The sequence below is a fragment of the Haemorhous mexicanus genome, chromosome 3 (genome assembly GCF_027477595.1).
Source record: "Haemorhous mexicanus isolate bHaeMex1 chromosome 3, bHaeMex1.pri, whole genome shotgun sequence".
NCBI lineage: Eukaryota > Metazoa > Chordata > Aves > Passeriformes > Fringillidae > Haemorhous > Haemorhous mexicanus.
The window spans coordinates 25,213,840-25,240,026 of record NC_082343.1 but is presented as its reverse complement, the minus strand read 5'-3'; positions in this window follow the sequence as shown (position 1 = coordinate 25,240,026).

Here is a 26,187-nt window from a genome sequence, read left to right as displayed (position 1 = left end):
AGCATGTCTAATGATTGCTGGTTCTTTCAGTGAGCCTTAGCTGATTATTTTGAACCAAGACATCTCCACGTGCCTTGCTAAAGGGTTCGGGCTGACAGTGTTACCTTTGCCTTGTATCTCCAGACTTGCAAAAGGGAGCCATTGAAAGATAAAATTTTCATTTAAGGATACACAGAAGGGTAATTCTGGGGAGCTTTGTTACTCCTGTCCCACTTTTCTGTGTGTCCTTTCCACTTCTCCATTTACTGTGACTAGACTATCATATCTGAATATCACATGGCCAGTCTTGTATTTATACCAACTAATGCTGCACGTCACTGGCATCCTGACTGAAAGGTCAAGAGGTAAATAGTTTTGATGGGCTGAGGAGCCATTTCAAGAGATATCTTTTGTTTTTCATTCCCTTCAGAATAGAATTTTCTATTCAGACACCTATTATATAAAATTTGTGTATTTGATAAATCTTTTTGACCTCAGAAAAGAAAAATATAAAGTGATATCTTATTCCTTTCTTTTATCTGCCTTAAGCCTCCGAGAACATTCCTCTGCATTCTTGCCTCTGCTGATAACATCTTTTCTAGCTGCTAAAGAGCTGACAGCCTATTAGAGGGGTTGTGCAGTGCTGAACCCTTCTCATTTAGATTTGGCCTGAATGCCAAAAATGTTGACCTTTTCTGTATTTAATATGTCTCAGAAGAGGCATCTTTCCAAGTCTTAATATAATCTACTGCTGAACCTTCTCATCCTCCTCCACTTCCCCTCCCCTTCAATCTTGCAGCACTCCTAATTCAGTGTATGGGATATGGACACCCTACATTGCCTAGCATATCTTTTTACATATATCCAGGGAATTCAGGAATTCTTTTGAATTTCTTGAGTGCTGCTATATTTGTCAGAGTCTCTTATCATTTTCTGATATCAGTCTCTGTTTATCTTTAGGATTTAATTGTCTGTTAGTGTGAGTGGCTCATTTCTTTCCCACGCAACCATATTTTACCTGTCAAATTTTGCCCAATAGTTTTTTTTGGAAGAATTCTTTTGACTGAGGACTTGATCTTTTCATAAATAATACAAACAGAATTGTAAATGTAATTTAAATTTTTTACTTCACTCCACTATGAATGGGTACATCTAATAATATCCTAGGACAGCTATCTTAGTTCTGCCATGTCTATTTAAATATCTTTAATACAGGACCAATCAAAACAGACAAAATTTTAATGAAGTTTTATGATCTAGGCTGTTTCTGAAACACAGAGGTGATCCATGAAAAGGCAAACATTTTGAATAGTTGTCTTTGGATTGGCTCATATTTTGCAGTGGTACTGGTGATCATTTTAAGTTCCTTTCATCTGAAATTATTCTATTCTATTCTATTCTATTCTATTCTATTCTATTCTATTCTATTCTATTCATTCCATTCCATTCCATTCCATTCCATTCCATTCCATTCCATTCCATTCCATTCCATTCCATTCCATAAAATACTAATTTACTTGCAAATCCTTTTTTCCCAAGCTATGAAATCAAATTATGATAAAGTTATAGATCAGTTTTGAAAAGTGGCATGTAATCTAGCAGATTTTATAGATAACCTCTATTATTTAGCATGTGAGTTCAATTTTCTTCACAATCATTATATTCACAATGATTTTGCTTCTCCCTTGAATGCTAAATTTACATCTATTTTGAAAGCAGAATCTAATTTTTAGCTTAAAGAACAATTCCTATAATATTCCTTCATAAAATTCAAGCTCACAGTGGACAAGGTGGTATAATTGTTACAGCTTTTATCCCACAGTCTTCTACCTGATTTGCCACCCATCCTGGGTACTGAGGAAAGTGGTTTTGTAAGCCAACAAAAGAGAGCTCTGTCCTGGACCAAATGGCTTCCAACAGCTGTACCCCATGAAAAAAGTAATGCCTCCAGATAGACTTTTCCAGCCATAAACATGCAGTTCTCAAAAGTCAGCCCCATTAAAACTTATTCTTTGGAGCCAAATGCAAACCATGACATTGCTGGGCATGACTTTTAGGCAACCAGCACCAAGCCTGTTCTTATTCTCCACAGGGTTGTGGAAAACTCCCCAATAAGGGCAATAACAAAGCCTCATGGGCAACCTATGCCAAGCAGATGTGCACATATAATTTCTGATGAGATGTCTTATGGTCCCCAGGGATCATTCCCTCATTCACTCATCAGATTCAACCCTACTGATGGAACAAGCAAATACAGTAGAGTGGAAGGGGCCTGCACTTTTCTTTGTACTCAGAGCCAGTTCGTCATATTAAATCCTTAAGAAGCTCCTTTTCAGGCACAAAGACATTAAAGGGAAAAGACATCCCTTATTCTAAATTACTGTGTTTAACGTAAAATGTCAGACATTTGAGGCATTTCAACCTAGTTGAAAGTGGGAAATGTAACATAGTAGAGCTTCACTCTTTCAACTTTTTTTTACCTATCATACCTACCTATCATTACCTTTGCATATCTTTATCTCTTCCCTGCCCTCATTTTCTTACTTCATCTATTTCCTTTCCTGTAATGCTGAATAAAAAAAAATCTCTTTCTGGCTAAGATGGAGTGATATCCCATGTCAGCCTTCTGCCAGCCAGAAGACTGGCATGGGATATCACTCCATCTTAGCCAAAAAAAGAGAAGCCTTACTGATTGCACCAGTAAGGTTTATGACAGCAAGGGATAAACTTCCCAAAGAATACTCCATTCCAATCTTTAAGACTCACAAAATTAATTTAGCAGATGGAGAAACCAGCCTTGTATGTTCCACTGAGAGTGGGTTACTTAAAGGTCAGCAGTTCCCCTTAGAGTGACAGACAAGTATGTCTGAGAACTGGTGGATTCAGAATTCATGTTAAGCATTAACAACACATTTCAGGTGAATTTCTCTGTCAGCTGGCATCAGAGTCTGGTCCTTATAAACACAGAGTAGGAATGAGAAAGGGAAAGCTCACTTCTAGCTATAAAGTCTACCTTTCTAATACCACTATTCTTTCATGCTGGGCAGACACATTTCTTTGAATTGTATTCATCACATGATTAAAACCTATGGAAAGCTTGATGCAGTCCAAAGACACTAAAAAAAAGACCAAAAAAATTACCACTGTCTTTACACCAAAAAGTCAAGTCTTTTACTAGTTAAACTCTGATGCAACATTTGGATTTAATTACAGTAGGCCAAATTCTGCTCTCAGATACACAAGTCAGCTTGGGTAAGACTTGGCAAGGAGGGGACATTTTCAAATCTAATACAATGGTATTTTTATAATACCATGCCAAATAGGGCATAATATATTTTTAGAAACTTTCTCATTTATAATAATAAAATGCTCTTCAAGATGATTCATATTAAAAGAAACAATTATTTTGGCTTGGAGGACATATTTGTAGCTATGTGTAGACACTTATTTGGATGCAATTCAGCATCAAATAAATTCAAAATATGGATATGTGCCAGTGACAGGAATAAAAAAAAAAAATCTCAACCAAGTGAGCTGTTACTCAGTAGCTTTTTCTGTTTCCTTTGCCTGCTAGCTCAGAGCTCCCCGTAGCTTCACAGAGGTGAAGAACTGGAAAGAACCTCTAGAGGTCATCTGGTCTATACTTCTGCAGAAGGATCAATTCAAACTTACAAGTGCAGAAATCTGCCAGTGATAGTTTAGTATCTATTGAAAACCTTTTAAAATGGGAAAATCCATGCCCTCTCATGCTCTCTAGTATTTTTGCAGACAGACAAGCTTTTTCTAATGGCTAATTTAAATAGATTTTGATTAAATTAAGATTTTTTTTTTTGCTCACTGTGGTCAGGATAAACAGCTGAGCATGTTGTATTCCCCAGTGGAAAGCTGTCAGTTTACAACCTTTCCGTTTCCTCTTGTAGAAGCGATGTGGTAGGCAGCCTTCAGCTTTTTATCTCATTTACATGGATGCTAAACCCTCCCTATATTGCTGTTCTCCTTGGGATCCTTGCCCCAATTTGGGGTAAGCTCTCCTACAAACCACCCAAGAGGGAAAGTTATTTCCACCTCTTTTGATTGGAGCACCAAAAGCAGCAGCTCAGGTCTGACCAGCAGAGAGGACACTAACAATCATCACAATAATATGTTGCATGACTTTTCTCAGTTTGCTGTAGCCTCTCATGGCTGACTCACATTAAATCCAGAATCCACCATGAGTTGCCTTCAGATTTTAAACTACTTCCACCACCTATCAAGAGCCTTTGAATTCTAATTTAGACCTTCACAAGGGTTTGTGATGCCTTTCAGATCATAATACTGCAGTCCTTTGTCCAAAACTGTAACTTTTTTAGAAAACTGGACTTGGGTAGATGCTGGCGCATTTCTATACTTTTAAGAGTGAACAAGGGCTAATTGCTGTTTAAAAGTAGGATTTCACTCATCTACTCACCTCCAATATGACAATTTCCCTATAATCTATTCCAATTAATTTAATACATCATCAAAAGCTGTTCTAAGGATGGATTCATTCTGGTTTTTTTGGTTTTTTTGTTTTTTTTTTTTTTTTTTTGTAGACAGCTAAAAATCAATTTATTTCTTTCCCCAGGTAGATGCATACTTTGCAAGGCAACATTTAAAAAGCTTTAAAGTTAAGGTTCATGCTCCTAAGAAATAACACTGTTAAATCAAAACTATTACCGCATGTACTTTTTAACTTAAATACAGGCAGCCTATTTATTAGAATGGATGAAAAATTATTACAGTTATTAACCTGCAAATGACTGGGGTAATACATTATGTTATTCCAATCATTCTCTGGAAGGGAAAGGGAATGGGAATGGTATTTTGGAACTTATTTGTAATGCAACTTACCATCTTTCTGTAAACCTGAAAAGCAGGGAGCACTCACTAGACTCTGGGCAGAAAAGTAGTTTTGCCTCAGAATGCGTTATCTCCTCTCTCCCCCTCTGCTTTCTCACGTCATTCAGAACAAAAGAAGCATTTAAAGCCAAGTTTTAAGGCAAGCTGCTACAGTATTATCCTGTGGAGAACGTGGCTTGATGTAGCCCAGAAGGTCACAGAGCTACCAAATCAGCAAATGGTCTCTGTTTGATACTACACAGCTTCTGTCTGAAGTTCTCTGACTTCTCCCTACCCCCTCCAGTTCATGCATTCAGCTTAAAATATATTGATGATGGTTTGGGGCTAGGGTTTGGGTTTGGATTTCTTATGATTATCTAGCAGATTAATCTGCTGACAGGAGTGGATAAGATGCCCTGAAGTTGTAAATGTAAGGAGATCCCCTTGTGTGATGGGTACGCCCAGGGCATTTAATGTCCAATGTCCAAAAACATTGCATTTAATGTCCAAAATGCAAGTGTGCCTTGCATTTTGGACATTAAATTAACTTTCCCAAATTTGTAGGCTTTGGGGACAGAAATCATCACTGTGGCTCATTTGGAGAAACACCTAGCATGTTTTGACTGCTTGTAATATAAAAAATAATCTCATGGCAGATCACATTATGTGGAGCTAGAAATTTTCACAAGAAAGATTCAGTAAATGTCTCAACCTATAGAAGTGAACCAGATAAACAGATAAAAATGAGAGACAGATGTAGTGCTTTTTATGCAAGTGGAATACTGTTTAGAGCACAAAAGAATTTCTATTGAGCCCAACTGAATGGGATTCAGCAAGATTAAATTTTGATACCTTTCAGATTAGATAACAGTAAATTATTAAATAATAGGAATGGGGATATAGCATCCATGGATGTAATTTTAAAATAAATTCCATCTGAAGTTGTTGCATGAAAAAGAGCTATACTCAGCAGGGGTTATTATCAAAAGTGTAATTCAAGATGGCAAAGAACCATGAAAAAAACAAGCAAACAACAAAAAAAACCAAACCAAAAACAAACAAACAAACCCCCCCCCCACCAACAAACCCCCCCCCCCCCCAAAAAAAACCCCAACATCATGACATTTAATGAAATACACTTTTAAGTGCACTAAAAGATAATTTTCTTCAAAATACTGTATGTTCTTTACTACTTCTATACTATTTCAAGTATACCAGTGGTCTGGATAAAAGACAGTCATCTCACTAAATTTATGTTGCCTTTTCGTTTGAACTCAGCAGGTCTTTGCCATAAAGTGAAAGTTCTAAAAACCTTTTCTGCTTCTCCTGAAGAGAAAGAAAAGAGAACTTTATAGTTGGACCAAATCATACAATGTGGTTAGTATTCCCTGTCTCCCATGTGCTGTCATGTAGCCAACCCAAACAAACATTCCGGGTCACTCAGAGGACATGGTATTTGTCACAATAACTCTGTGATCTCAAGCGAACTGAGGTGGTTTCATAGGATTCCTGATTTGCAAACAGCCTGCAACAAAACATGCAGTTTTCAGATTATATATTGATATGTATAACACTGTTATGTACATTTGTTGATACAGCTATCCCTCAAAGATCTACAGAATAGAAGGAACACAGATTAAAGTCCAGCTTGTTACCTGTCTCGATGTACTGGCTTTTGAAATGGGCAGTGGAAGAATCCTGCTACAGATTTCCAGCGTCCAGGTTTTTAAGGGATTTCTGAGCTTTGTTGATTCCAGGGAGGTCACCAAGTCACCATTCCTGGGCAGCTTCTCTTCTTGCATCCCTGGCAGTGGTGCACACAGGCCAAGGAAAGGGCACAAGCATTGTGCCATGCTCTTCCCTACTACTTCTGCCCTGCCATCACCCTATACTACTACATTTCCAAGGTCAGTTCCTGGTGGCCACAGGCTGAGGGGGGAGGTACAGCACAGCTGCAGCTTTCTCTGGATCTATCAGAAAAAGAAGGCCTCAAACCTGAAATCCAAAATAAAGGATTTTTCCTGGAATATGGCTGTATTGATAACTGTGATATAAAAGCAGAGCCCTGGAGTTTTCCCCTGTGTTTGTGCTTTTCAAGGTCCCACAGGGTGTCTACAGTAGCATAATCCTGGCGATGCCTTGCTGGAGCCACTGGCTGGTGTCACTTGGCACTCATTGCTCAGGATAATACACCAAGGGCTCAGAACCTCAGGTTTAGAGTTACGCAATGGAAATGCTGCATGATACAGTCTGCCAGTGTCTTGCATAATCCTAACAAATTCCAGCATTACTGTGGAAAGCTACGGGACATTTAAGAATTTTCTGGAAAGTTTACCCTTTTTTTTTTTAATATGGCTTTGGTTCTTTATAAGTCATCTGGCAGTTCTTATAAGTAACTTTACACTACCTAGAATTTTGCCTTGAAATTTACCTTGAATTTTAAATTTGAATCCCTGGAAGTAATAATCAAATAACAGATTCTTTTTTCTTGTGTGTTTGCATATGTTTGTACAGAAATACTTTTATTGATAGCCAAAGGTCTAGAAAACTGGTTGGATGGAAAGCAATCCAATTATTACCTGTTTCTGGAGCTTCACCGCTCTCTGGAATAACATCTAGGATAAGGGCTCATTTTTGGCTAATTATTACACAATACTTTTTATTGTACTGTTTTCATAGTGAGCAGGTATCTCACCCACAAGTATCATCTAAAGATGAAGAGAAGAATCAAAGAAACTTCCTTTCTTACCATTCAGGATGTGGGCCCAGTTATGCTAACCCAGTAGGAATTAAAGTTTCAGGATTACAGTAGCAACATGGAAAGCTGACCCATGAGACTTTGCAATTGGGAAGGAGCAATCTGACCAAACTGTTTTCACTCACTCACACTCTGTCACCCACGCGCTCACCAGATCCAAGCTGTGCGTGTTCACCTAATCCGGCCGGCATGCAGGCACCAAGGCACACGTGCCCAGGTGGTCTGGCCAGGGCTCCTGGCAGTGACCCAGAGGACAAGAGACATCAGCTCTTGGGTCTTCAGGAGATTTAGTGGCCTTTAGATAGCAACCCAATCTAAAAGCACAGCTTTCTGTAGTGACAGGCTGCAAAGACTCTGTACCTGCCAGGCAGAGAGGCTGCACTCACCACATGCACACGTGGGGGGTTTGTAGTGGCAGGCTGGGTGTTCCTGGGTCATTCCCAGCTTGTCTGTGCATGGGAGGCTGTTCTCAATCAGACTCCCAGGATAACTGCTGCAATAAGATAAAAAAATAAAGATACTGGACACAAGTCTATAAATAGATATAAATGTATAAATCAAGATATAAATCTGGAGTGAATATGTTGGTGGGTCTACATGTTTATGTTGTTTTTCTAACCTCATCCCTTACAGTTTTGGTACAGTTCTGTGTTTTGCCTGATGAGACCAAGAGTGGATTTTGATTTCTAAGAGATATGCCAAACATCAGCAAAAGGATCTCTTTGTCTTCTCTTTGCCATCTTGGTCTTGAGAATTGATCTCATTTAGTATTCTTATCCGAGTTTGAAGTTCCTCAACTTCTGATTGATTCAATTACTCTTCTGAGCTTTAAATAACAATATTATGTAATATGATCTTTGTCACTTCCCAGAGAATGACCAAGAGAGTCAGACTTTTTGAATTTGTAGGTGTCTTTTGTTACTGAATTTTGTTATTTGTTTGTTTGGGTTTTTTGGGAGCTTTTTGAGGTCTTTTTTTTTGTTTGGTTTGGTTTGGTTTAGTGTTTTCAAGAGAAGCTTAGCTGGAAGTAAAAATCCCGCTATGAAAACCACATTGAGTTTCACACTCATCAGTGTAACTTTAGATGCACTTTGTCCTTACCAGAGGCCTGATGGAGTTTGCTGGATGCCACCTCTAAGTGCGAGAGTCCCTAAACTACCGCACTCCTGCAGCCTTTCCCTGAGCCTGGCACTGCCCACGGCATACTCGGTGGGCTGTATAGGTTGTCCGATCTGACTGCTGCAACCACATTCAGGGGAGCCTTGCTCTGCCAAAATATATTATTTGAAGCTAATGAAGGTCTCCCAGGTGCTTCCGTGGGCCCCAGGTTAGATTCCTTAAAGAAGCGGGGCGGAGTGTCCGCGGGCTGCCCCCGAGGCTCAGCTCTGCCCGGGAGCGCTTTGGTTTCAGCGCCACTGCCGGTCCTGCGCCATTAGATGGCAACAGCTGCCCGGCTAAACCCGGCTGGAGCAGAGAAAAACCCAATTTCCCCTGCCGGGCCCGCATCCTCTTTCTGGTTTGGGAGCGGAGGGCTGGCGAGCCTCTCTTCCGTGGGGCCATGTCCCAGCGCCTGCCCCCTCCATTCCGCGGGACAGCCCGCAGCAAAACATGGGAGGCGGCCAACAGCCCCGCACTTCCCTCTGAAACAGGCTAAAACTGCGTTTTTGCTTTACTGGAACTCACATTATTTGTGTTTTGTTGCAATATGAAGCAGGTTTTCAGCACATGGAAGCAACAGAAAGTAACAGCTTTGAGGTATCAAGTATGAATATTTCATTCATCAAGGAAGTAATTAAATATTGCATTAGATGCTTTTTTTCCCCTTTGCCTGACTTCAGATTAAAACCACTAAGCAGCATGAAGAAAATCCAGTTGGAGAGAACCAAATGCATTATAGTTACTCTGCTCCCATTCTGATTGTCAGATCAACCACTCCAAAATCAGTCTCAGGGGACGCTTCTTCAGCCTGGTCCTAAAGACACAAGGTTTCCATAACCTCCAGAGTGGATTGGGTCTTCCCTGTGCCAGAGACTTAAGCAGCTCTTGAAAAAAAACATTTCCCAGGGAAAGGTCAAGACTTGCAGATTAAACATGCAACCAAGTCTGAATTTCCAATGTCAGTTGTTCTGGTTCTTGAAAACTGCAGAATCACAAAATATTCTGAGTTGGAAGGGCCCCATAATGATTCTCAAAGTCCAACTCCTGGCCCTGAACACCCTGGCCCAAGAATCATACCATGTGACTGAGAGCATTGTCCAAACACCTCTTGAGCTCTGTCAGGCTGGTGCTGCGACCGCTTCTCTGGGGGAACTGTGCCAGTGCCCAACCACTCTCTGGGAAAAGAACCTTTTCCTGATATCCAACCTAGACCTATCCTGACACAGCTTTAGGCCACTCTGTTGCTCCTGTCACTGGGCACCATAGAGAAGAGATCAGTGTCTGCTCCTCCTCTTTCCCTCACAATATCTTGGTTTGCAGTAGCAAGATATGCAGATGTGTACAGTGAATAAGCATTTTAAGCCTATACTTTATTATTAACAGGTTTTTCCCATTGTGGCTACCGCTTTCCTCTTCAACCCCTGGAAAGAGTGAGCATAAGATTGCCAGAAGTTCCTAATTTTCAATGCTTAGGAATTGTACTTGCCTTTCGCATTCTATAATTTATTCGTTTTCACTTTCATTGTTGCTGGGTCATTATCCTCTATCTTTTCAGTGTTTTCCCCCATTCCCATACTCTTGTTTCAAGGCTGTACTTGAACTTCCTTCCTTTAATGCTCAGAGACATTTTGCTGCTCCAGAGTAAAACTGTGTTTGTGCTTGCAAGCATTGTCTGTCACTTCTAAGATTTTCTGAAGCACTGAGATGTTTTTGAAATTATTATCCACAGCCCTTCCACTTGGAACAGGGTAAATTATTCACCTGATCTCACAAGACCTTTTAAATAATCAAACAAAAGTGCTACATTGCAGAATTAAGTGATTGCACAATATGTATCTGCTTACTTCTGTTGACACAGAAATTCAGGGCTTCCTGTGAAGGAAATGCTTTTTATGACAATTTTTATTACATGGTGTTACACCTTCAGTCCTTCCTCTTTTAACTTAGACCCAAGGAGGCCAAGCAGAGAGCTGATGGTATAAATCCCACTTTAATCATCAGGAACTGGCTATATTTTTCAGCTGACTTCATTGCTTGGGTTAGCTTCGATTCTTTATGTATGATATTTGGCTGTACCACCTGGATTTTGGATTTACCAGCTCTCTTCTGCAGCACAGTCACCCACCCCAAAAGAGAAACATAACAATGACAGAAATAACAGACTGGGCCAAGAAGAGGCCCCAGATGGGATGTAAATATTTAGTTTCAGTCACAGCAAGAAGGGCAACAGGAAAGTGCATTTGAGAATTTGTAAGTAATACTGCTTGCCTCTGAGCAATTTAATAACTTTATAAAAGTTAATCATTAGGTCCATTCTAATTAATAATAAACATTCAGTTAAACATTTTCTTTTCATTTAAAATGGTGCTTGCATTTCCCTAGTAAGTTAATGTACTTCTTTGAATGTATTCCACAACATTTCATCAGGCTTTCATAAAATTTGCCTTCCTGCCATACTATGGAATGGCTTTTATGGAGTCATTAATATACAGTTTGTCCTGCAAATATTTATTGATGTGAGATTGCCATAACAATGGAAATTAAACTGTTCTTTTTATAACAGCAGTTGTTAACTCACCAGAAGAGTCCTAACGACCCAGAAACCCAAAAAAGAGGCACCACTCTTGCATATCAGGACTGAAGAGATGCTCACACAGCTGTGCTGAGCAGTGATAGCCCTTGACTGGACCAGGTAGAGGAATGGCATCCTTCCAGATGATGCTGAATTACAGGACTCAGCTAATTCTGAGCAAATATCAGGATGAGGGAACAAATATTCTCATATATTTGGGTGATGGGTCTTTCTTTTGTATGTGTACTTATAGACGAGCCATGGAAACAATGAAAGTCTTGGAGCGTAAAATAAGTCTGGAAAAATAAGTCAGGACTTATTTTTCCAGACTAAAAATACTGTTGCAACTGCTGGATTGATTTTGCTTTATTTTTGTTTTTCCTAGGTTTTTTTAAGTGTGCTTTCAATTTGCTTGCCACCAAATAAACATAAAATCTTGTCAGCAAGTTTCTCTTCCTCTACCCTGAAATCTGATGTAAGGAGAAAGCAAAAATGTCCCATATTCCCTCCTGTCTTCTGCTTCAGAGATGGCATAAATCTGAGAGAACCAATAATTTGCAGTGATTTACTCAGCATTCTTCATCGCATGTCCATGGGGGAATTGTCCATAGAAAGCCTGTGGTTTTCTAGAATATATCTGGTTTTCAGTCCTCCCTCTGGCTGGCTGGCTGTGGCCCCCTACAGCTGTGGCAGCCTGGTACGTCTGCAATTCCTCCTTGTGTGTGCCTGGCTGCCCCCAGCCTCTCCTCCGCTCTCTCATGGGAGTCTTTGCCACCACACCAAGCCTCCCAGGGGGATGCAGCCTCAGGGAGGAAGAGGCTGAGGTGCAGCACCTCCTCCTCCGCTCTCTGTGCCCCACTGCCTGCTCTTGGCAGAAAACAGAGTCGGCAGCGGAGGCACACGGGTGGCAGCAGGAAAAGCGATAATGCCATAAAATACATAACCACTTGCTACAGCAGATGTGAATCAGAGATTTCCGCTGGTTTAGTGGAGAGCACATTTTTCTGAACAGTCTGAATTCTCCAAAGAGTCATGGTATAATAAATCCATTACTTATAGCACTGGAACAAAGACACCACAGCCAAACAGTGCAAATTGCTGATCCCGTGTAAACTCACTTGCTGTTTCAAATTTGTTCAGTAATTTTTGATGAGTTAACTTTGCAATAGTGGACTACACAGAACAGAAGTTCCATGTCCTTGTGCAGCCTGAGTAAAAGCATAAAGCTGGATTTATGCATAAACTTTCACTCTTGTTACCTCAAGAGAAAGGTGACTGTTTCTGATACCAGTCAGATCTGTTGTGCTGTGATCAAATAGTGCCCCATATCCAGTATCGTGGTTGTGGAACCCCAGGCAGAAAATGCTGGTGGGAGCATCCTAAAGACTGTGTTCAAAGTCTCTAGACAACACTTTCCATCTACTCTTGCTTTCGAATTACGATCATGAAGAGTCAGTTTGTGACTCTTACTCTTGCTGAGAGATTTCCTATGCTTTTAAGCAGCCTAATTGCATAGCAAACTCTCTTCTGTAAGTGATGGCTTCAGAATCTGACTACTCACACCAGGTCATCAGAGGACAACTAAATCAGGTGCATCTTCTTCCTGCCTCCTTCACTGAAGACTCATCATTCCCATGCATCCACTTGGAGCAGTGTTACAATGGGAACTCAGTTGTTTGGGTTTTTAAAATAATACCAAGCATTTTAAATAGTACCATCATACTGTATGCAGCTTTATCCATAATAATCATACATTTATTACTTATTAGCAGTCTTTTATATTTCTAACTAGCAGAAAGTAAGGACCAAAAGAAGGAGATTTGTTGAGTGAAATAACGGATGTCAGGCACTTGACATCCAAGCTATCCACGTTCGAAGATCCTTCATTTCACTTTAACTCCAGCCTGCTCCCATTGACTAAAAGACCAGTCTTGACTATAGTAAATTAGGGGCACTCCTACAGCACATCTTCAAAAGGAAGCTCAAGAAACTCACTTCATACATGCCAAGAATATTCTTGGCATGTATGTGAACTAGAGCACAGTGACTGGGAGCAGCCCTTCTCTCAAAAATAGTCTTGACTACAAGTAAAATACTAATGTTGAGGTACCATCTCATGGCTGTGATGGGGATCTTTTAAAACATTTGTAACATTCTGCGGTGTTCTATCTGTGTAATTTGCTTAATATGCAATGAATTGTTGCTGTCATTTAATGATTTTAAATAATTTAAATTTTTCTCCAAGCTTTACCTGCACAGCTGCATGCCTGCTTCCAGATAAAGTGCAACTTTCCATATTTAAGTCAGGGAAGGTTGAATAGCTTATAGCTTAAAAAGAAGGTGATGTTTTGCTTTTATCATTACAAAAGAGGTTTAAAGATCTTTTTAATTATTCTAGCATCTTTGCAAAAGGTAGTGGAAACTTGAAATTTGGCATGTTTATTACTCCAATACTGGAAATTGTCTTTATTCAGTCTGCCAGGTAACTTCACTACCCTTTTATCCAACACACCATTACAATATGGTTTTTACTGAAGGGATCACAAGGTATTTTCTCTTCCAGGAAAAAGCACTGTCTCATTCACTCCCTGGCAGCACCAAATGTGCCAAATGTGCACAGTGGCTAAAGAGTGGAGAGTCTGAAAAAATATAAACATATGTCCAATACTTGATTAAAAATTGAAATATCTGTATTCAGTTTTGTTTTCAGACATCCTGCCTGGCTTGGACAAGTCAGTTATGGGTCCTGGTGCCCCCTCTATGTGGCTGATGTGAGGACTGGGAGGGTGCCTGGGTGATGGGTATCCTCATGGTATCAGCCTTTTCCTCAGCCAGAGCTGCCCTCCAGCTGCAGCCACTGCTGTCTTCATACCTGCTTCAGGTTGTGTGAAACTAAATTCATTCCAGTTTGACTGGTGTTGGACCTGCACAGACAGCCTTGAAAATTATTTTTATTCAAGCCAGACTCTGATTAGGGTGTACAGATCATGCTCTGAACTGTAAAAAGAAAATGAGGAAGTGTCCTTTAAAAAATTCCTCAGTGTGTCATCATCAAAGCCGAAATTTGCAAAAGCACCTGGAGTGCAATCTGCACAAAGATGTAGCAGCACTTTATCTGTATTTGTAACACCGTAAAGCTGTATCACACACCTCTGCTATATGTACTATTTTTCTAGGACTATCCTGTACTTCAGGGAATAAGGGAATTATGCTATATTTTGAAAACAGCAGGAATTTGCCCACTGCAGTGGTTGCATCAGCTCAGCTGCACTGGGAAAACACTGATTTCCCTAATCATCCCAATCATATGAATATGAAGTAGAAAAAGATTTTTTCCAGGGACTTCCACATTACTAGATGATACTCAGAGGACAGCTGCTTCCTCTTTAGTGTTACAATTGCATCCAGTTTCCCCTGAAAGAGCCTTAAAACTTCATTTCAAGGACAGGGCCAAGGAGTTGTCCTGAATGTGATAGGTGTCTATGTTATTTCTTGAACTTTACAGTGCTGAATGTCTTGTTGCTGAAGTACATTGATGGATCTACAGGTTGATATTTTAAATTGCTGCGCCTGTCCTCCTGCGGCTTTTGCAGACTCTGGGCAGATGGAAGAAAAGAACCAAGCAAAAATTATTGACTTTTATATCTTCATACCACGGTCTGCCCAGTAGTTACATTTTTGCTTAATAGAGCAAAATCCATGCTGAAAATCACATCACAGAAGTGTGTAGGTGGGAAGGGGCTTCTGGAAGTCTGTAATTCTCTCCTGAATAAAGTTTAGGGTGCTCAGCACTTTTTCTCCCATTGAGTTTCATGTATCAGTAAGGATGGAGGCCACAGCATCTCTGAATTTCTGTCCCAGTGTCCAATGATCCTAATGGTAAATAATCTTTTCCTTACATCTAGGGAGAATTCTCATGTTCCAGTTGCAGTTCTGAATTCAGTTCTAAATTTAAAAGTTATATATATTTAGCTTTTATGAGGAGCAAATAAAATGAAATTGATATCTGTACATACCAGGTCTCCAAAATGCAATAATCTTCAATAAATGCCACTTCTGGTGGGAAATGGAAGACACTCTGGGATATAGTCATGGAGAGAGAAAACATACTTTGTCCTGGAAAATCTCCTGTCACATGGGATGTATGCTGTCAGACAGATTGCAAAACTTGTGCAGAGGATGTGAAAGTTTAAGGACACCAACCAAAACAAATTTTTAGAAGGCAATAGTCAGAATATAAATCTACGTCTTAAAATTGAAGCAGTTTACATTTTGAACCAGAGAGACTTGGTTTATTCATGTGCCAACTAAACTGCCCCTTTTGAAGTTTGTATTGTCCCTTCATGAATAGAAGAAAGTTCCTGTAACACCCATCTCCTTCCCATCTTGCTGCATCCATATTCCAGGTGGAACTGACTTTTTTGAGTTAAATGCCACTGGAGAGTCATGGCCAAAACCAGAGAGCATTATACATTTGAAAAAGGGAGGAAGCAATCTTATATAGAGCAGGTGGAAACCAGATGTACTTGAAATTGGGGTGAAAAGAAGCAGAAGTGTCTTGACAATTGAAAATGATTGTTTCCATCAGGTTACACAGCTCTGTATTTCCTAGATCACATACCCAGACTTAATTAGCACTTTTCAGAAAGAACATTGCTCTTTTTATTCCAAGTTTAGAAAAAGGAAACAAACTTAGTCATAATATTTTATCAGAAAATGAAATCTGATTTTTTTTTTCCACAGAAATGACTGGAAAATTTATAGATTTCCTAGAATTCTTGTTTAAAGCAAACCTGTTGATTAGCTTGTGGATCAATGCTTTATGGGAGAGTAGAAGCTCTACTGTAGTGTAAAAACCCCTTCCCTTTAAAATGCAGGGTTTTTTCCTGAATGTGTTTTTGCAGCTTGTTTTGACATCTGGTGGCCTTGGAGATGTTCTTGGTCCCAAGGTGACAGTCTCAGGGCTGCTGTCCCAAGGTGACTGTCCTGGAACAAAACCACCTGCCAAGGCCACTGCTTGTGTGGCTGTTCAGCGGTACCTTGTGAGCCAAGCCATGGTACAGAGGGACACCAGGAATCCACGGGGATGTGGTGGTGACCTCTGTGCCATGTGGGGCTGTCTGGCCATTGTGGTGAGCACCCCTGGGCGGTGTAAGGACAGGGGTGGGCTGGGCAGTGAGCAATAGCTGTGGGTTTGTCTGAGGAGTGGCCAGTACCCCACCCAAGCCATGCCTCCCGCTCCACTGAAATGAAAAGAGCCTGTCCTGGGCAGGGAGAGGGCAGAAGGAAGAGGAAATCAAAGCTGCCCTTCACATTTCCTCCGGGTGTGCCAAAATCTGCTAAAGACAAGTGCCTTAATTTGTCCTCAGCATCTCTGCTTCTTTCTGGCTTCTCTATCTGGCAGATAATCTGCTTTACTGCAAAAGTTACCTGATGTGCCCACTTCATTTATTGTGTCTGTTCTTTGTGGGAAAAGTGATGAAAATGAAGCCAGACAGCAGGAAGGGACTGACTGACCTTTGAGGGTCGGAAGAAGATAAAAGTGATCACAGGGGCAAAGACATGTTTGAGGAATGCTTGAGGGTTTGGTCAATCTTTGCTGAAAATAAGTGCATAATCAGCTACTCTGCAACCAGGCACTTTAGATTTTGAGAGATCCAAGAGGCTTCTCTTGTTGCCCATTCCCATAACAGAATAGCATTCCAGTCTATAGTCCACAAACAAGGGGTTTTTTAGCTTATTAGTTCGTGTTCTGTTTTCATTCTTAATACTGAGTTTGCCATAGGCACTTGAAAAGAGCCACCTCACATTAATAAAAGCTTAATATTGCGAACATTCCTTACAAAGAAATGTCCTTCCATCACATTTCTGGAGCAGTAACCACTGGTTGTGATTTAATTGGAGCGTCTGGAGAGAGCTTTAGTGCTCTGCTGTGTGAGAAGAGTCCCCTTCTAGCCTGTGAATGTGGAAGAGAGGGATGGGGGAGACAAGGGGAGGAAAAAGACAGATGCAGACGAAAGGCAGAGGTGATGCTAAAACGCCGTAAGTGACCATTTGAAAGATTGTATTGCACTTACTCTTGTGGAGTCAAACTGTTTAACTGTGACCCAAGGAACCACCATCACTCTGGCTAAGAGTAGGAAGAAAGGAATTGCTTTATGGACAAAGCACTGGGAAAACAGTGACAGATAAAAGCAGAGAGCATATTTGTAACTGTAAACATAAATTAATCAAAACCTGCTGTGGAGGATAAGTTCTGTATTTTTATTCATGTGTACTCTTGCAATTTCTCTTTTTCACTTAAAGTGGTTGTTTCTATGGTTCACGCAGAATTTATGGTTCCTCCAGAAAACCAGTATTAGCCTGTGGGAAACAGCAAGCAGCACTAACAAGATACTGTACAACTTTACTTTATCTGGGCTGCAGAGCATAAGGGGCAAAAGCTGGGGATATTTTGGAGCTGGACCACCCATGGGGAGGGAGCAACAGATGTTCTGGGATTATCCATAACAAATAGTTGTATTTCTGGCACTCTTTTTTCTTTACTAAAATTTATACCTTTTTACATGCATGACTGGCTTTCTGCTAACTATGAAATTAGGACAAACTTTCTCATTCAGTTATAAAGAGGAGGTTGTCAGTCACATAACTGGGTAAAGCTGTGACTTCTCAGTAATCATCCATGGAGCAAAAGTAATGAAGCTTTTGCAAAAATTGTGTCAAAACACAGTTGGTAAATGTGTCCACACCTTCTGTAATATATTTCCTTACATACATAGGAGTGAAGCTGATGTCTTCAGAGGAAAGGTCTTACCTTGTAATAGTAGATTAACCTAAAATCTGATTTTTAAAAAATAAATGCCTAGTCTGTATGATTGATTGAAGATAAAATATTGAAAACAGGCCACCCGGACTCTTTAGTCAAAAAGTATCAAGTAATTGAAGAGGATCTAAAAGCATGACTATTTTAAAAAATAAACTCATAATTTTGCTGACTGACCAAGGCCTGTTCAAACCACGTTCAAAACAACGGTACTAAGAATTAGCTGAAAACTTAAATAAGCTCCACCATGCAACACACATGACTCACTTTTGATGCTCTTTTCATAATATGATGGATTATGGCAATTCATGGAGTCTTGCTCTATTCCCCAGCTCTCTTTCATTACCCTTCACAAATGTTATTTTTTCATTATATTGATGAGAACTGTTTATTCCACAAACTTGATCTCCTCTCTGTTTCCATGTTACTCACAAGACACTGGCACATGATGTCTGTTAGATTTTTTTAGTAATTTATGAACTGCATTCAGATCATATATTTCCTACTCATTTTTTCTTACTTGTAAAGTGTTCCTTAGTTTTTGCTTTGAGAATCTGTTGTTCATTACTTGTTTGATTGTTTTATTTCAGGTGAATGATTAAATGGGCTTTCAGAAAGCCTTGAAAGTGATGACCTATTCCTTTGGTTTCTGGAGGTAAACACTCCCATGTATGAACAATATGATTAATTTTCTCCCTGTATGGCAACACTTGCAAATGATATACTGAATTCATATGAACTTTTGGAGGCTGTGAATAAATTTCTCTTCCTGTTCAGACAAGATTAATGTACTTTCCCATTAAGAAGAATACATATAAAACCAAATACACAAACCTTCTAGTATTTTTCTAGCCTTAGCTGATAGAATACAAACTCCTGGGAATTCATCTTCTAATTATGACTGCATAGCTAAAGAAAGTTTACTACAGAAGGAAACCAAAACAACGTGGAATGAGAAAATTGCTGTAACTGGAAATTTCCATCTTTAGTCATCTGAGAAGCTCCATATGTTCACAAAGGATATTTTTGGAAGGTTACAAGGTAGTGAGAGGAACAAAAGTGACCCATTGGTCTGATCAAAAAATCTCAAATAGTCAATGTTATTTCTATCTCTGTGACCGACTGCTGCAGTTTTCCTGAGCTTGGTCTTACTCTTTGTGAGCAACCTCAGATTATTTTATGAATTCAAGAGTAATTTCTGATTTGCTGATTTTCTAGGGGCATTCTAAGAGAGAATATATGTTTTGTGTTTCAAAGCTTCTCGTATTCTGGCAAAGAATATTATAAGATATAATATATAGTATTATATATTGGATATTATAAGACTAGAGTAGGAGAGTACTAGGGGACACAGTTGCTGTCCGTGCATCTAAAGGGCAGATGACAGAAAAGCCCTGCTCTTTCTCAGTAAGTGTCCTGATGACTGCAGTCTTTTAATGCTACTTCTTGTCATTTGGTAGCTGTCAGTCACTCAGAATTTCTGCAGCCTGCTATGTGGCTGCTCTCTAAACTCTGATTGTATTCCTAAAGTGAATCTCAGGAGATGTCTCTTCATATATTGTGATGGTCCACGGATAGAAGAAAGAAAATCTAGGATTTTTTTTTTTCTTCTTCTGGGCCATTCTTTAAATCTCTGAGATTACCCCAGGGATTCTCACCTCTTGTGTGGCTGAATTAATCCCTCCTAACAGAACAGATTTTTCTTCAGATTCTCACCAACACATGGCTGAGTATTCCAGCAGTTGTTCTCTTGTTAGTATACATTAAACCTCATGAATTTCATGATGGATCGTCTCCCCGGCAGTACAGAGTCCACAGCTCCATATTTGTTGATACAGCCTGTTGAGATCTAAGCTCTTTAATTTGCAATTGTAATGTGTAATTTTCTAGAAATAAAATGCAATTCAGTCACAGGACATTCAGAATCACTCAATTCTAATCTATAATGTCAGCAAGCCTATTTCACTGACATTATTGTTTTGACACTGAGTGTAATAGAAATGATTAAGCCAGGAAGAGAGCAGCACTTACTTGACTGCTGTCAGCTACTGAACCACAATAGCCCAGCACACAGACTCTATTCAGCTGATGAAATGTGAAACTTGATATGCTGCTGCAAAATGTTAGTAACCACAAAGCTATATTTCAATCCCTACTTGATTTTATAAATGTTTAGTCTCACTCTGTTAGACCCAGCCTCATACAAAAGCAATTCCTGTTTCACAACTGGAAGGAATAGCAACCAAACTTCTTTCTTTTAAATTCACTGGGCCCAGGCATGTGTCAAGGCCTTTTTTTAACTTTTTTGGTTTTTTTTACAAATGGAAGAGTATATTCAGATGGGGGATGAAAATGCAAAGGATATGAACAATAGTAGCCCTTGTGACTTTAATGTGAAGATTAAGATTCATGATGGTAGACATGTAATGTGATAGAACTATTTATCATGGCCCTTCCACCCTTCCAGCAGAATGTATACTTTGTTCTGAAATAATTTGTTATTGCTGAACTTGGAGATGCAGACGCTTGAACTGAGTGCTAAGTGGGTATTTCTTCAAAATAGGTGTTTGCTTTCCTTTACATTTTATATAATTTTATATCATTATGCTGTCAAGTGTCCTGTGGTATACGTCTAACAAACTGGGCACAGACAAGGCTGTGCAATGTTGTAAGTAAATACCTCTGTCTCTCTTTTGTGTCTGAAGAGAAAACTCCCTTTCCTCTCGCCTATGTGCACAGAAGACCCATAGTTTTAGTTTTAGAGACTTCAAATTATACTTACAAGAAGGCGTAACACCTTTTTTTTCTGATTTAACAGTTTAAAAAGCTTTAGTTTAGACTGCTCAGTTGTTCGCAGAAGTGTTATCTGCATGTCACCTAAAGCACTTCAGAATAAGTATTTTATTCACAGAATCCAGATTAGATTAATAAATTGGGCAGGATAGATGAGAATGAGACAGGGGACATGCTATGAGACAGAGCTGACATGAAAGGTGCTGAGCATCCTCTGTCCCCGTGGAGGTAGGTGGCACCTTCCAGTCTTCAGAGAGCTGTTCTTGTCATCACTCTAACTCGTGGTGCTCTTCATCCGCTACTGCTGATAGAAAGGATCTGTCTTTGTATGAGGAGAAACCAAAGGTTTGAAAATTAAAAGGCTGCATACAAAATTTCCAGGGGAGTAGAAGCCCTCAGGTTTCTTATAAAGCAATTATATGGTTACCTAAATGGTTTTATAAGTTTACCTCTTAAATAAAATATCACCTCAGGGAAGAGTTAGGTTTATTTTACTGCTTCATAAATAACAAGTGTGTTTTTATTAGTTAGATCACATATATAAAAACAGCTATTATTGTTGTCTCTCCATGTACCATATGTTCAATATTAAAAACATCGAAATATTTTCTTCTTGATGGCAGCATAAATATTTCCTACTGACATGCAGTCTGTCAGAAGGCATTTTCATAACTTCAATTCTTCTTAGCTTTATTGTCTCCTCATTACCAGTAACAAACAGCTGAAACACTTAGAAGAGAATGAAAAAAGTTCCTATTTTTTTTGTTGTGGTGCACTTTTAGCATTATTTGAGCAGTGTTGTCATAGGCTTAGTAGGTTTAGAGAGTTATAAAACTCAGTATTAAATGGTAATGCTATAATAGTGTAAATAATAAATCTATTTACAAATATCAGTAATAGAAAGGGAGACATACATTCAAATAGAGAGTGGTTTATATAATTTAGGATGTATAATGCTTACCATCATTTAAATATTAAAGAAAGGAGAAAAGAACTGGCTAAAAACAGGGAAACAGCATGAGTGGGACATGAGTTCATGTTTTGGAGCAGGGAATTTTGGGTTTCATCACTGGCTATTGCAATTGTCTTTGGCATGCCAGCTCTGAATAACTTAATTTTCCCTTCTGAGAAATTATCCTATTCAATTTCCAGGGCTGTAGGTGATCAAAGTGAGTTAGTCACTAGTGAGTAAGTTAAGTGGCTAAAGGATAGTTACAAAATTATATAAATTCTTTACAGTGAACCTCATATAGGAAGGATCTTTCCTTCCATGTCAAGTGGTTGTAGCAGACCAGAGAGAGTTGGGCTTTCACCAGAGAAGTTTTGCAAGGGTACAGTGGGTACCCGTGCATGCCATGGCAATGATCTGGTAAACCCTGCTGGGACACTCAGCCTCTGTGTGGCTTTGCTGCACAAAACTGGGAACAGAAGAGAGAGAGAGCTCAGTCAGGAAAAGGGGCTGACTAGAGCAGGGTAGGAAATCCTTTCTTCTTCCCTTTCATCTTGCAGTAATTTTGAGGTTTAAAGCAATGGATCTTGTTCCACATGCAACTCACTCTAAAAAAGAAAACTAAATGCTGAGCTGCATGTTTGCAAAACTGATCACTAGTGCTGAAATGTTTGACTTTTATACTCACAGCATTTTAAGATTTAACTTTTTCAACTTTTAAAAGCATTTTCTGCATTTTCTTATTGTAAATTAACTCACATGTGGTGACTGACTCTGGATGAAAAGCAGAATCTTCTGCTGTTGCAGGAATGGCCATGAGACAGCAGCTACACTTTTCCTCAGCAGCTTGTGGGAATTTCTGAGCTGGGACCATACCAATATCTATGTAAACACACACTTCTGTGCATGCTCCATTTCCCAGCCATAATATATCTTTAGTAAAGGTTTGGGGTTTTGTGCTCTGGGCTGGCCCAGCCAGGAGTGAAGAAAGGAAGGCTTAGTCTGTGGTTTCACAATTGGCCAAGCCCATCTGACTGTGGGCTGTCACCGAAGGCAGCACTCCTGCCCTTCCCTGCTGTGGAAGCAGGTTGCTTTGCAGCCAGCTCCACCAGCACACAGTGCTTTCAGCTCACACTTATCTGCATTTGTTCAGGCAAGGGATTAACTCAACAGCTCTCTGATGGGGACAAAGCACTTTACAAGCTGAGAATCAGTAATATCAATATTAGCCATGGCTTTGTTGAATTCTGGAGGGATGCAAACAAGCACCAAACCAGTCATAAAAAAAGACTGTTTCTCCTTATTCTGGGCAGATCAGTTTTTGCAGGTGGCATAGACCTGGTATCTCAGGACAGCTTTGTGTTTGTGTGTGTGTTACTAAGATCAGAGGTTTTACATCATTGGGGAAAATGTAGGCTTTGGTCAAAGTGGCTTAAAAGTGAGCACCGAGTTTATTTGAACCAGCTTATACACAGGAATTATCAGTTCTAATACATGAAAAGCAATTCTAAAAAGCATTTCATGACCATGTAAGTGTGGTGGCTTTATGAGGTAATAATTGATGTCTGAATTAGAAGGATGATAGAAGTAATACTATTTTATTGATAGGATACTAGAAAATAAAATAAAAGCATCCAAAAAGAATAAAGTGACAACATAAACTTCAAATTCTCTCATAATATGTTTGCACATATGTGTTTGTTTGTTCTTCTCAAATGAAAAACATAAATGTTTCTAATGTTCCTTTTGAATTTATACTCTAGTTTCCTTGGGCTTAACTGTAGGATACTCTTTGTGTCACCTCTATTTTCAGAATTTGCCTTTTATCTCTGTCTTTGCAGCTTCATCTCAATATTTTATGTAGTATTTTAGCACTGGATGACTTCCCATAATACTAAAATATCATTGTGTAACAGAGGATGTGATTCTACTTCTTATTTTTATTTTTGCTTTGTGCTTTCCATATGGCTTCCTTTAATCTTGGCACAAGTAAAATGCAGGGATGGGATTTGCATGGAAATTTGCAGTCAACACAACTGAGGCCATACTCAACAAGTCAGGCACTACAGAAAGTAGAAACATCCCCTCTCTTGCACAAAGGTCTCAGCATCTTGCAAAATGTATTGTGTCTATCTAATTAATACACAGAAAAGCTACGCTGAATTTGTACTGTTTAGCAAAAGTGACCATCAGTATTTGCAAGTCATCTATCACAAAATACTCCTGTCCATAACTTGCTAAATCCAAAGGTAAGACAGATATTTAGTAGGAGGATAGAAAATCTTGTTCTTGAGAAAGCAAGTTACCACTTTGGTGAGTTGAATTCAGTCCCTTGCCCTGCTAGTGAGCTGCTGGCAGTGGTGGGCAAATTATGCACCAGCACTTTCCCAGGTGGTCACTGACTGTGTTTTCCTCAGATCTGAGCACCCAGTTCAAAACACCTGAGGTCTGACTTTTAGAAGTGCTGGGCTCTCAGAAAGGCAGCTGAGTCAATACAAGTTGTGCTGTAAAACTGTACAACTACAGCCTGCTATAAAATGTTAAGTACTTCAAAAAGTCAGTTCCCAGTTGTCTGCTTTTAGGTACTTAGCCACTCCTGGTTATTTCTATTTTTAAAACAGAAACAACATTTTGCCTTATATTAATAAATGCTGAAAGACAGATTCAGTCATGCCCATGAAATATCTAGATTCTGTGACAATAAGCACCTCAGAGGGGAAATAATAATTCTTCATGTCTCTCAGAGCCTGACTATCACATGGTTAAAACCAGGACGAGTGCTTCCACTGGGGTTATTTCTTGCTGCACAGATAATCCCAGTGTCTAGGAAGACACAGAGTAGATTCCTAACTCTGAGCAGAAGGATGACTCCATTTCATACCAACAAGAAATGGATGCTTTTTAAAATGAGAATGCAAACATTTTGAACTGAGATTTTACAGTCTATTGCTATTTACACAGTTGTGATTATAATCGATCACAGATTAATGGTGGAAGGCTTTATGTTACAAGTTTGTTGAAAGAGGTAGGAGTTACTTCTTTAAACTTATGTTTTAAATTGAGAAAGTCCTATTTCAAAATATATACCTCCTATTAGCTGCTCAATATCAAACTCACAGCATAGTACAGAATATCTGGGACCTGGTGTAATAATACCACAGGACCAGTGATGGTGCTCAGTATGATACCAGCTTAAAACTTTCATTCCTCCCTCTTGTTCACCCTTGCCAGCAGCACCTTTGCACAGGGAAGCAGTGTCCCCACTCTGGGTTGCACCAAGGCAACTGCTGGTGCAGGTTCTCTGTGAGGTACATCTGGTCCAGCCCAGCTGAAACCAAAACAGGAATGTTTTAACTTGCTTCTAGATGCTGAGCCAAAATTATTGAGAAAGGGCATCTTTTAGACAGGGTTCATTAGTGTATCCTATACTCACATTAACCAAATTTGAATATAGGTTTTTCTTACTACTGATAGAGATTGACATTTTCAAATCAGTCTCTGTGCTCTAGGTAATTTATTTTGCATCCTGTTATGGACAGCAGGTAGTGTCTGAATATGGAAGTTATTATTTTATTATTATGTATACAGCTGTCTAAACAGATCAGGTGGAATTTTGCCTGTTCGCTGCATATGAAGGGCAATCAAAGCTCCAATGAACTTGGAGCAAGACGTACCCTGACTTTTGAAGGGCTTTGTAATCAGTAACTTATTTTCCTTCCTTCCATTGACTCCCATGAAATCAAAAGCAATTTTGATTTCACAAAGCATTGCTGCACACTGGATACCCAATTGCCTTGTTTACCAATTAGCTGTTTATTTTTCAAAAAACACTTTTAGTTCATATTTCATTTTTTATCTCTGTGACCTGCTTAAAACTTTCATAAAACCTAGGCAAAAAGCATACTGTAGAATTTTCTAAGTACAAAAGCTAAATGCAAATGCCCTTCTCCAATTCTTTTCCATAGTCATATTTATAGCTGTTTCTTTGAAATTGTTGTAAGACAGCATACTTGTCTCTGTATTCCTTCCTTCCTTCCTTCCTTCCTTCCTTCCTTCCTTCCTTCCTTCCTTCCTTCCTTCCTTCCTTCCTTCCTTCCTTCCTTCCTTCCAATAAAGGGCATACTTAATGATGTATTAAAGTTTCTCATGCATTCTGACTGGTTTTCATAATCAATAAACAGTTTTTTGTTCTCTTACCAAATGTATATTTTGCTAAAACAAGGGCAATCAAAAAAAAAAAATCATCAGTGTGTTCATATGAAAACCTTCTTAAACCTTTTCTTCAATATTAACACTTC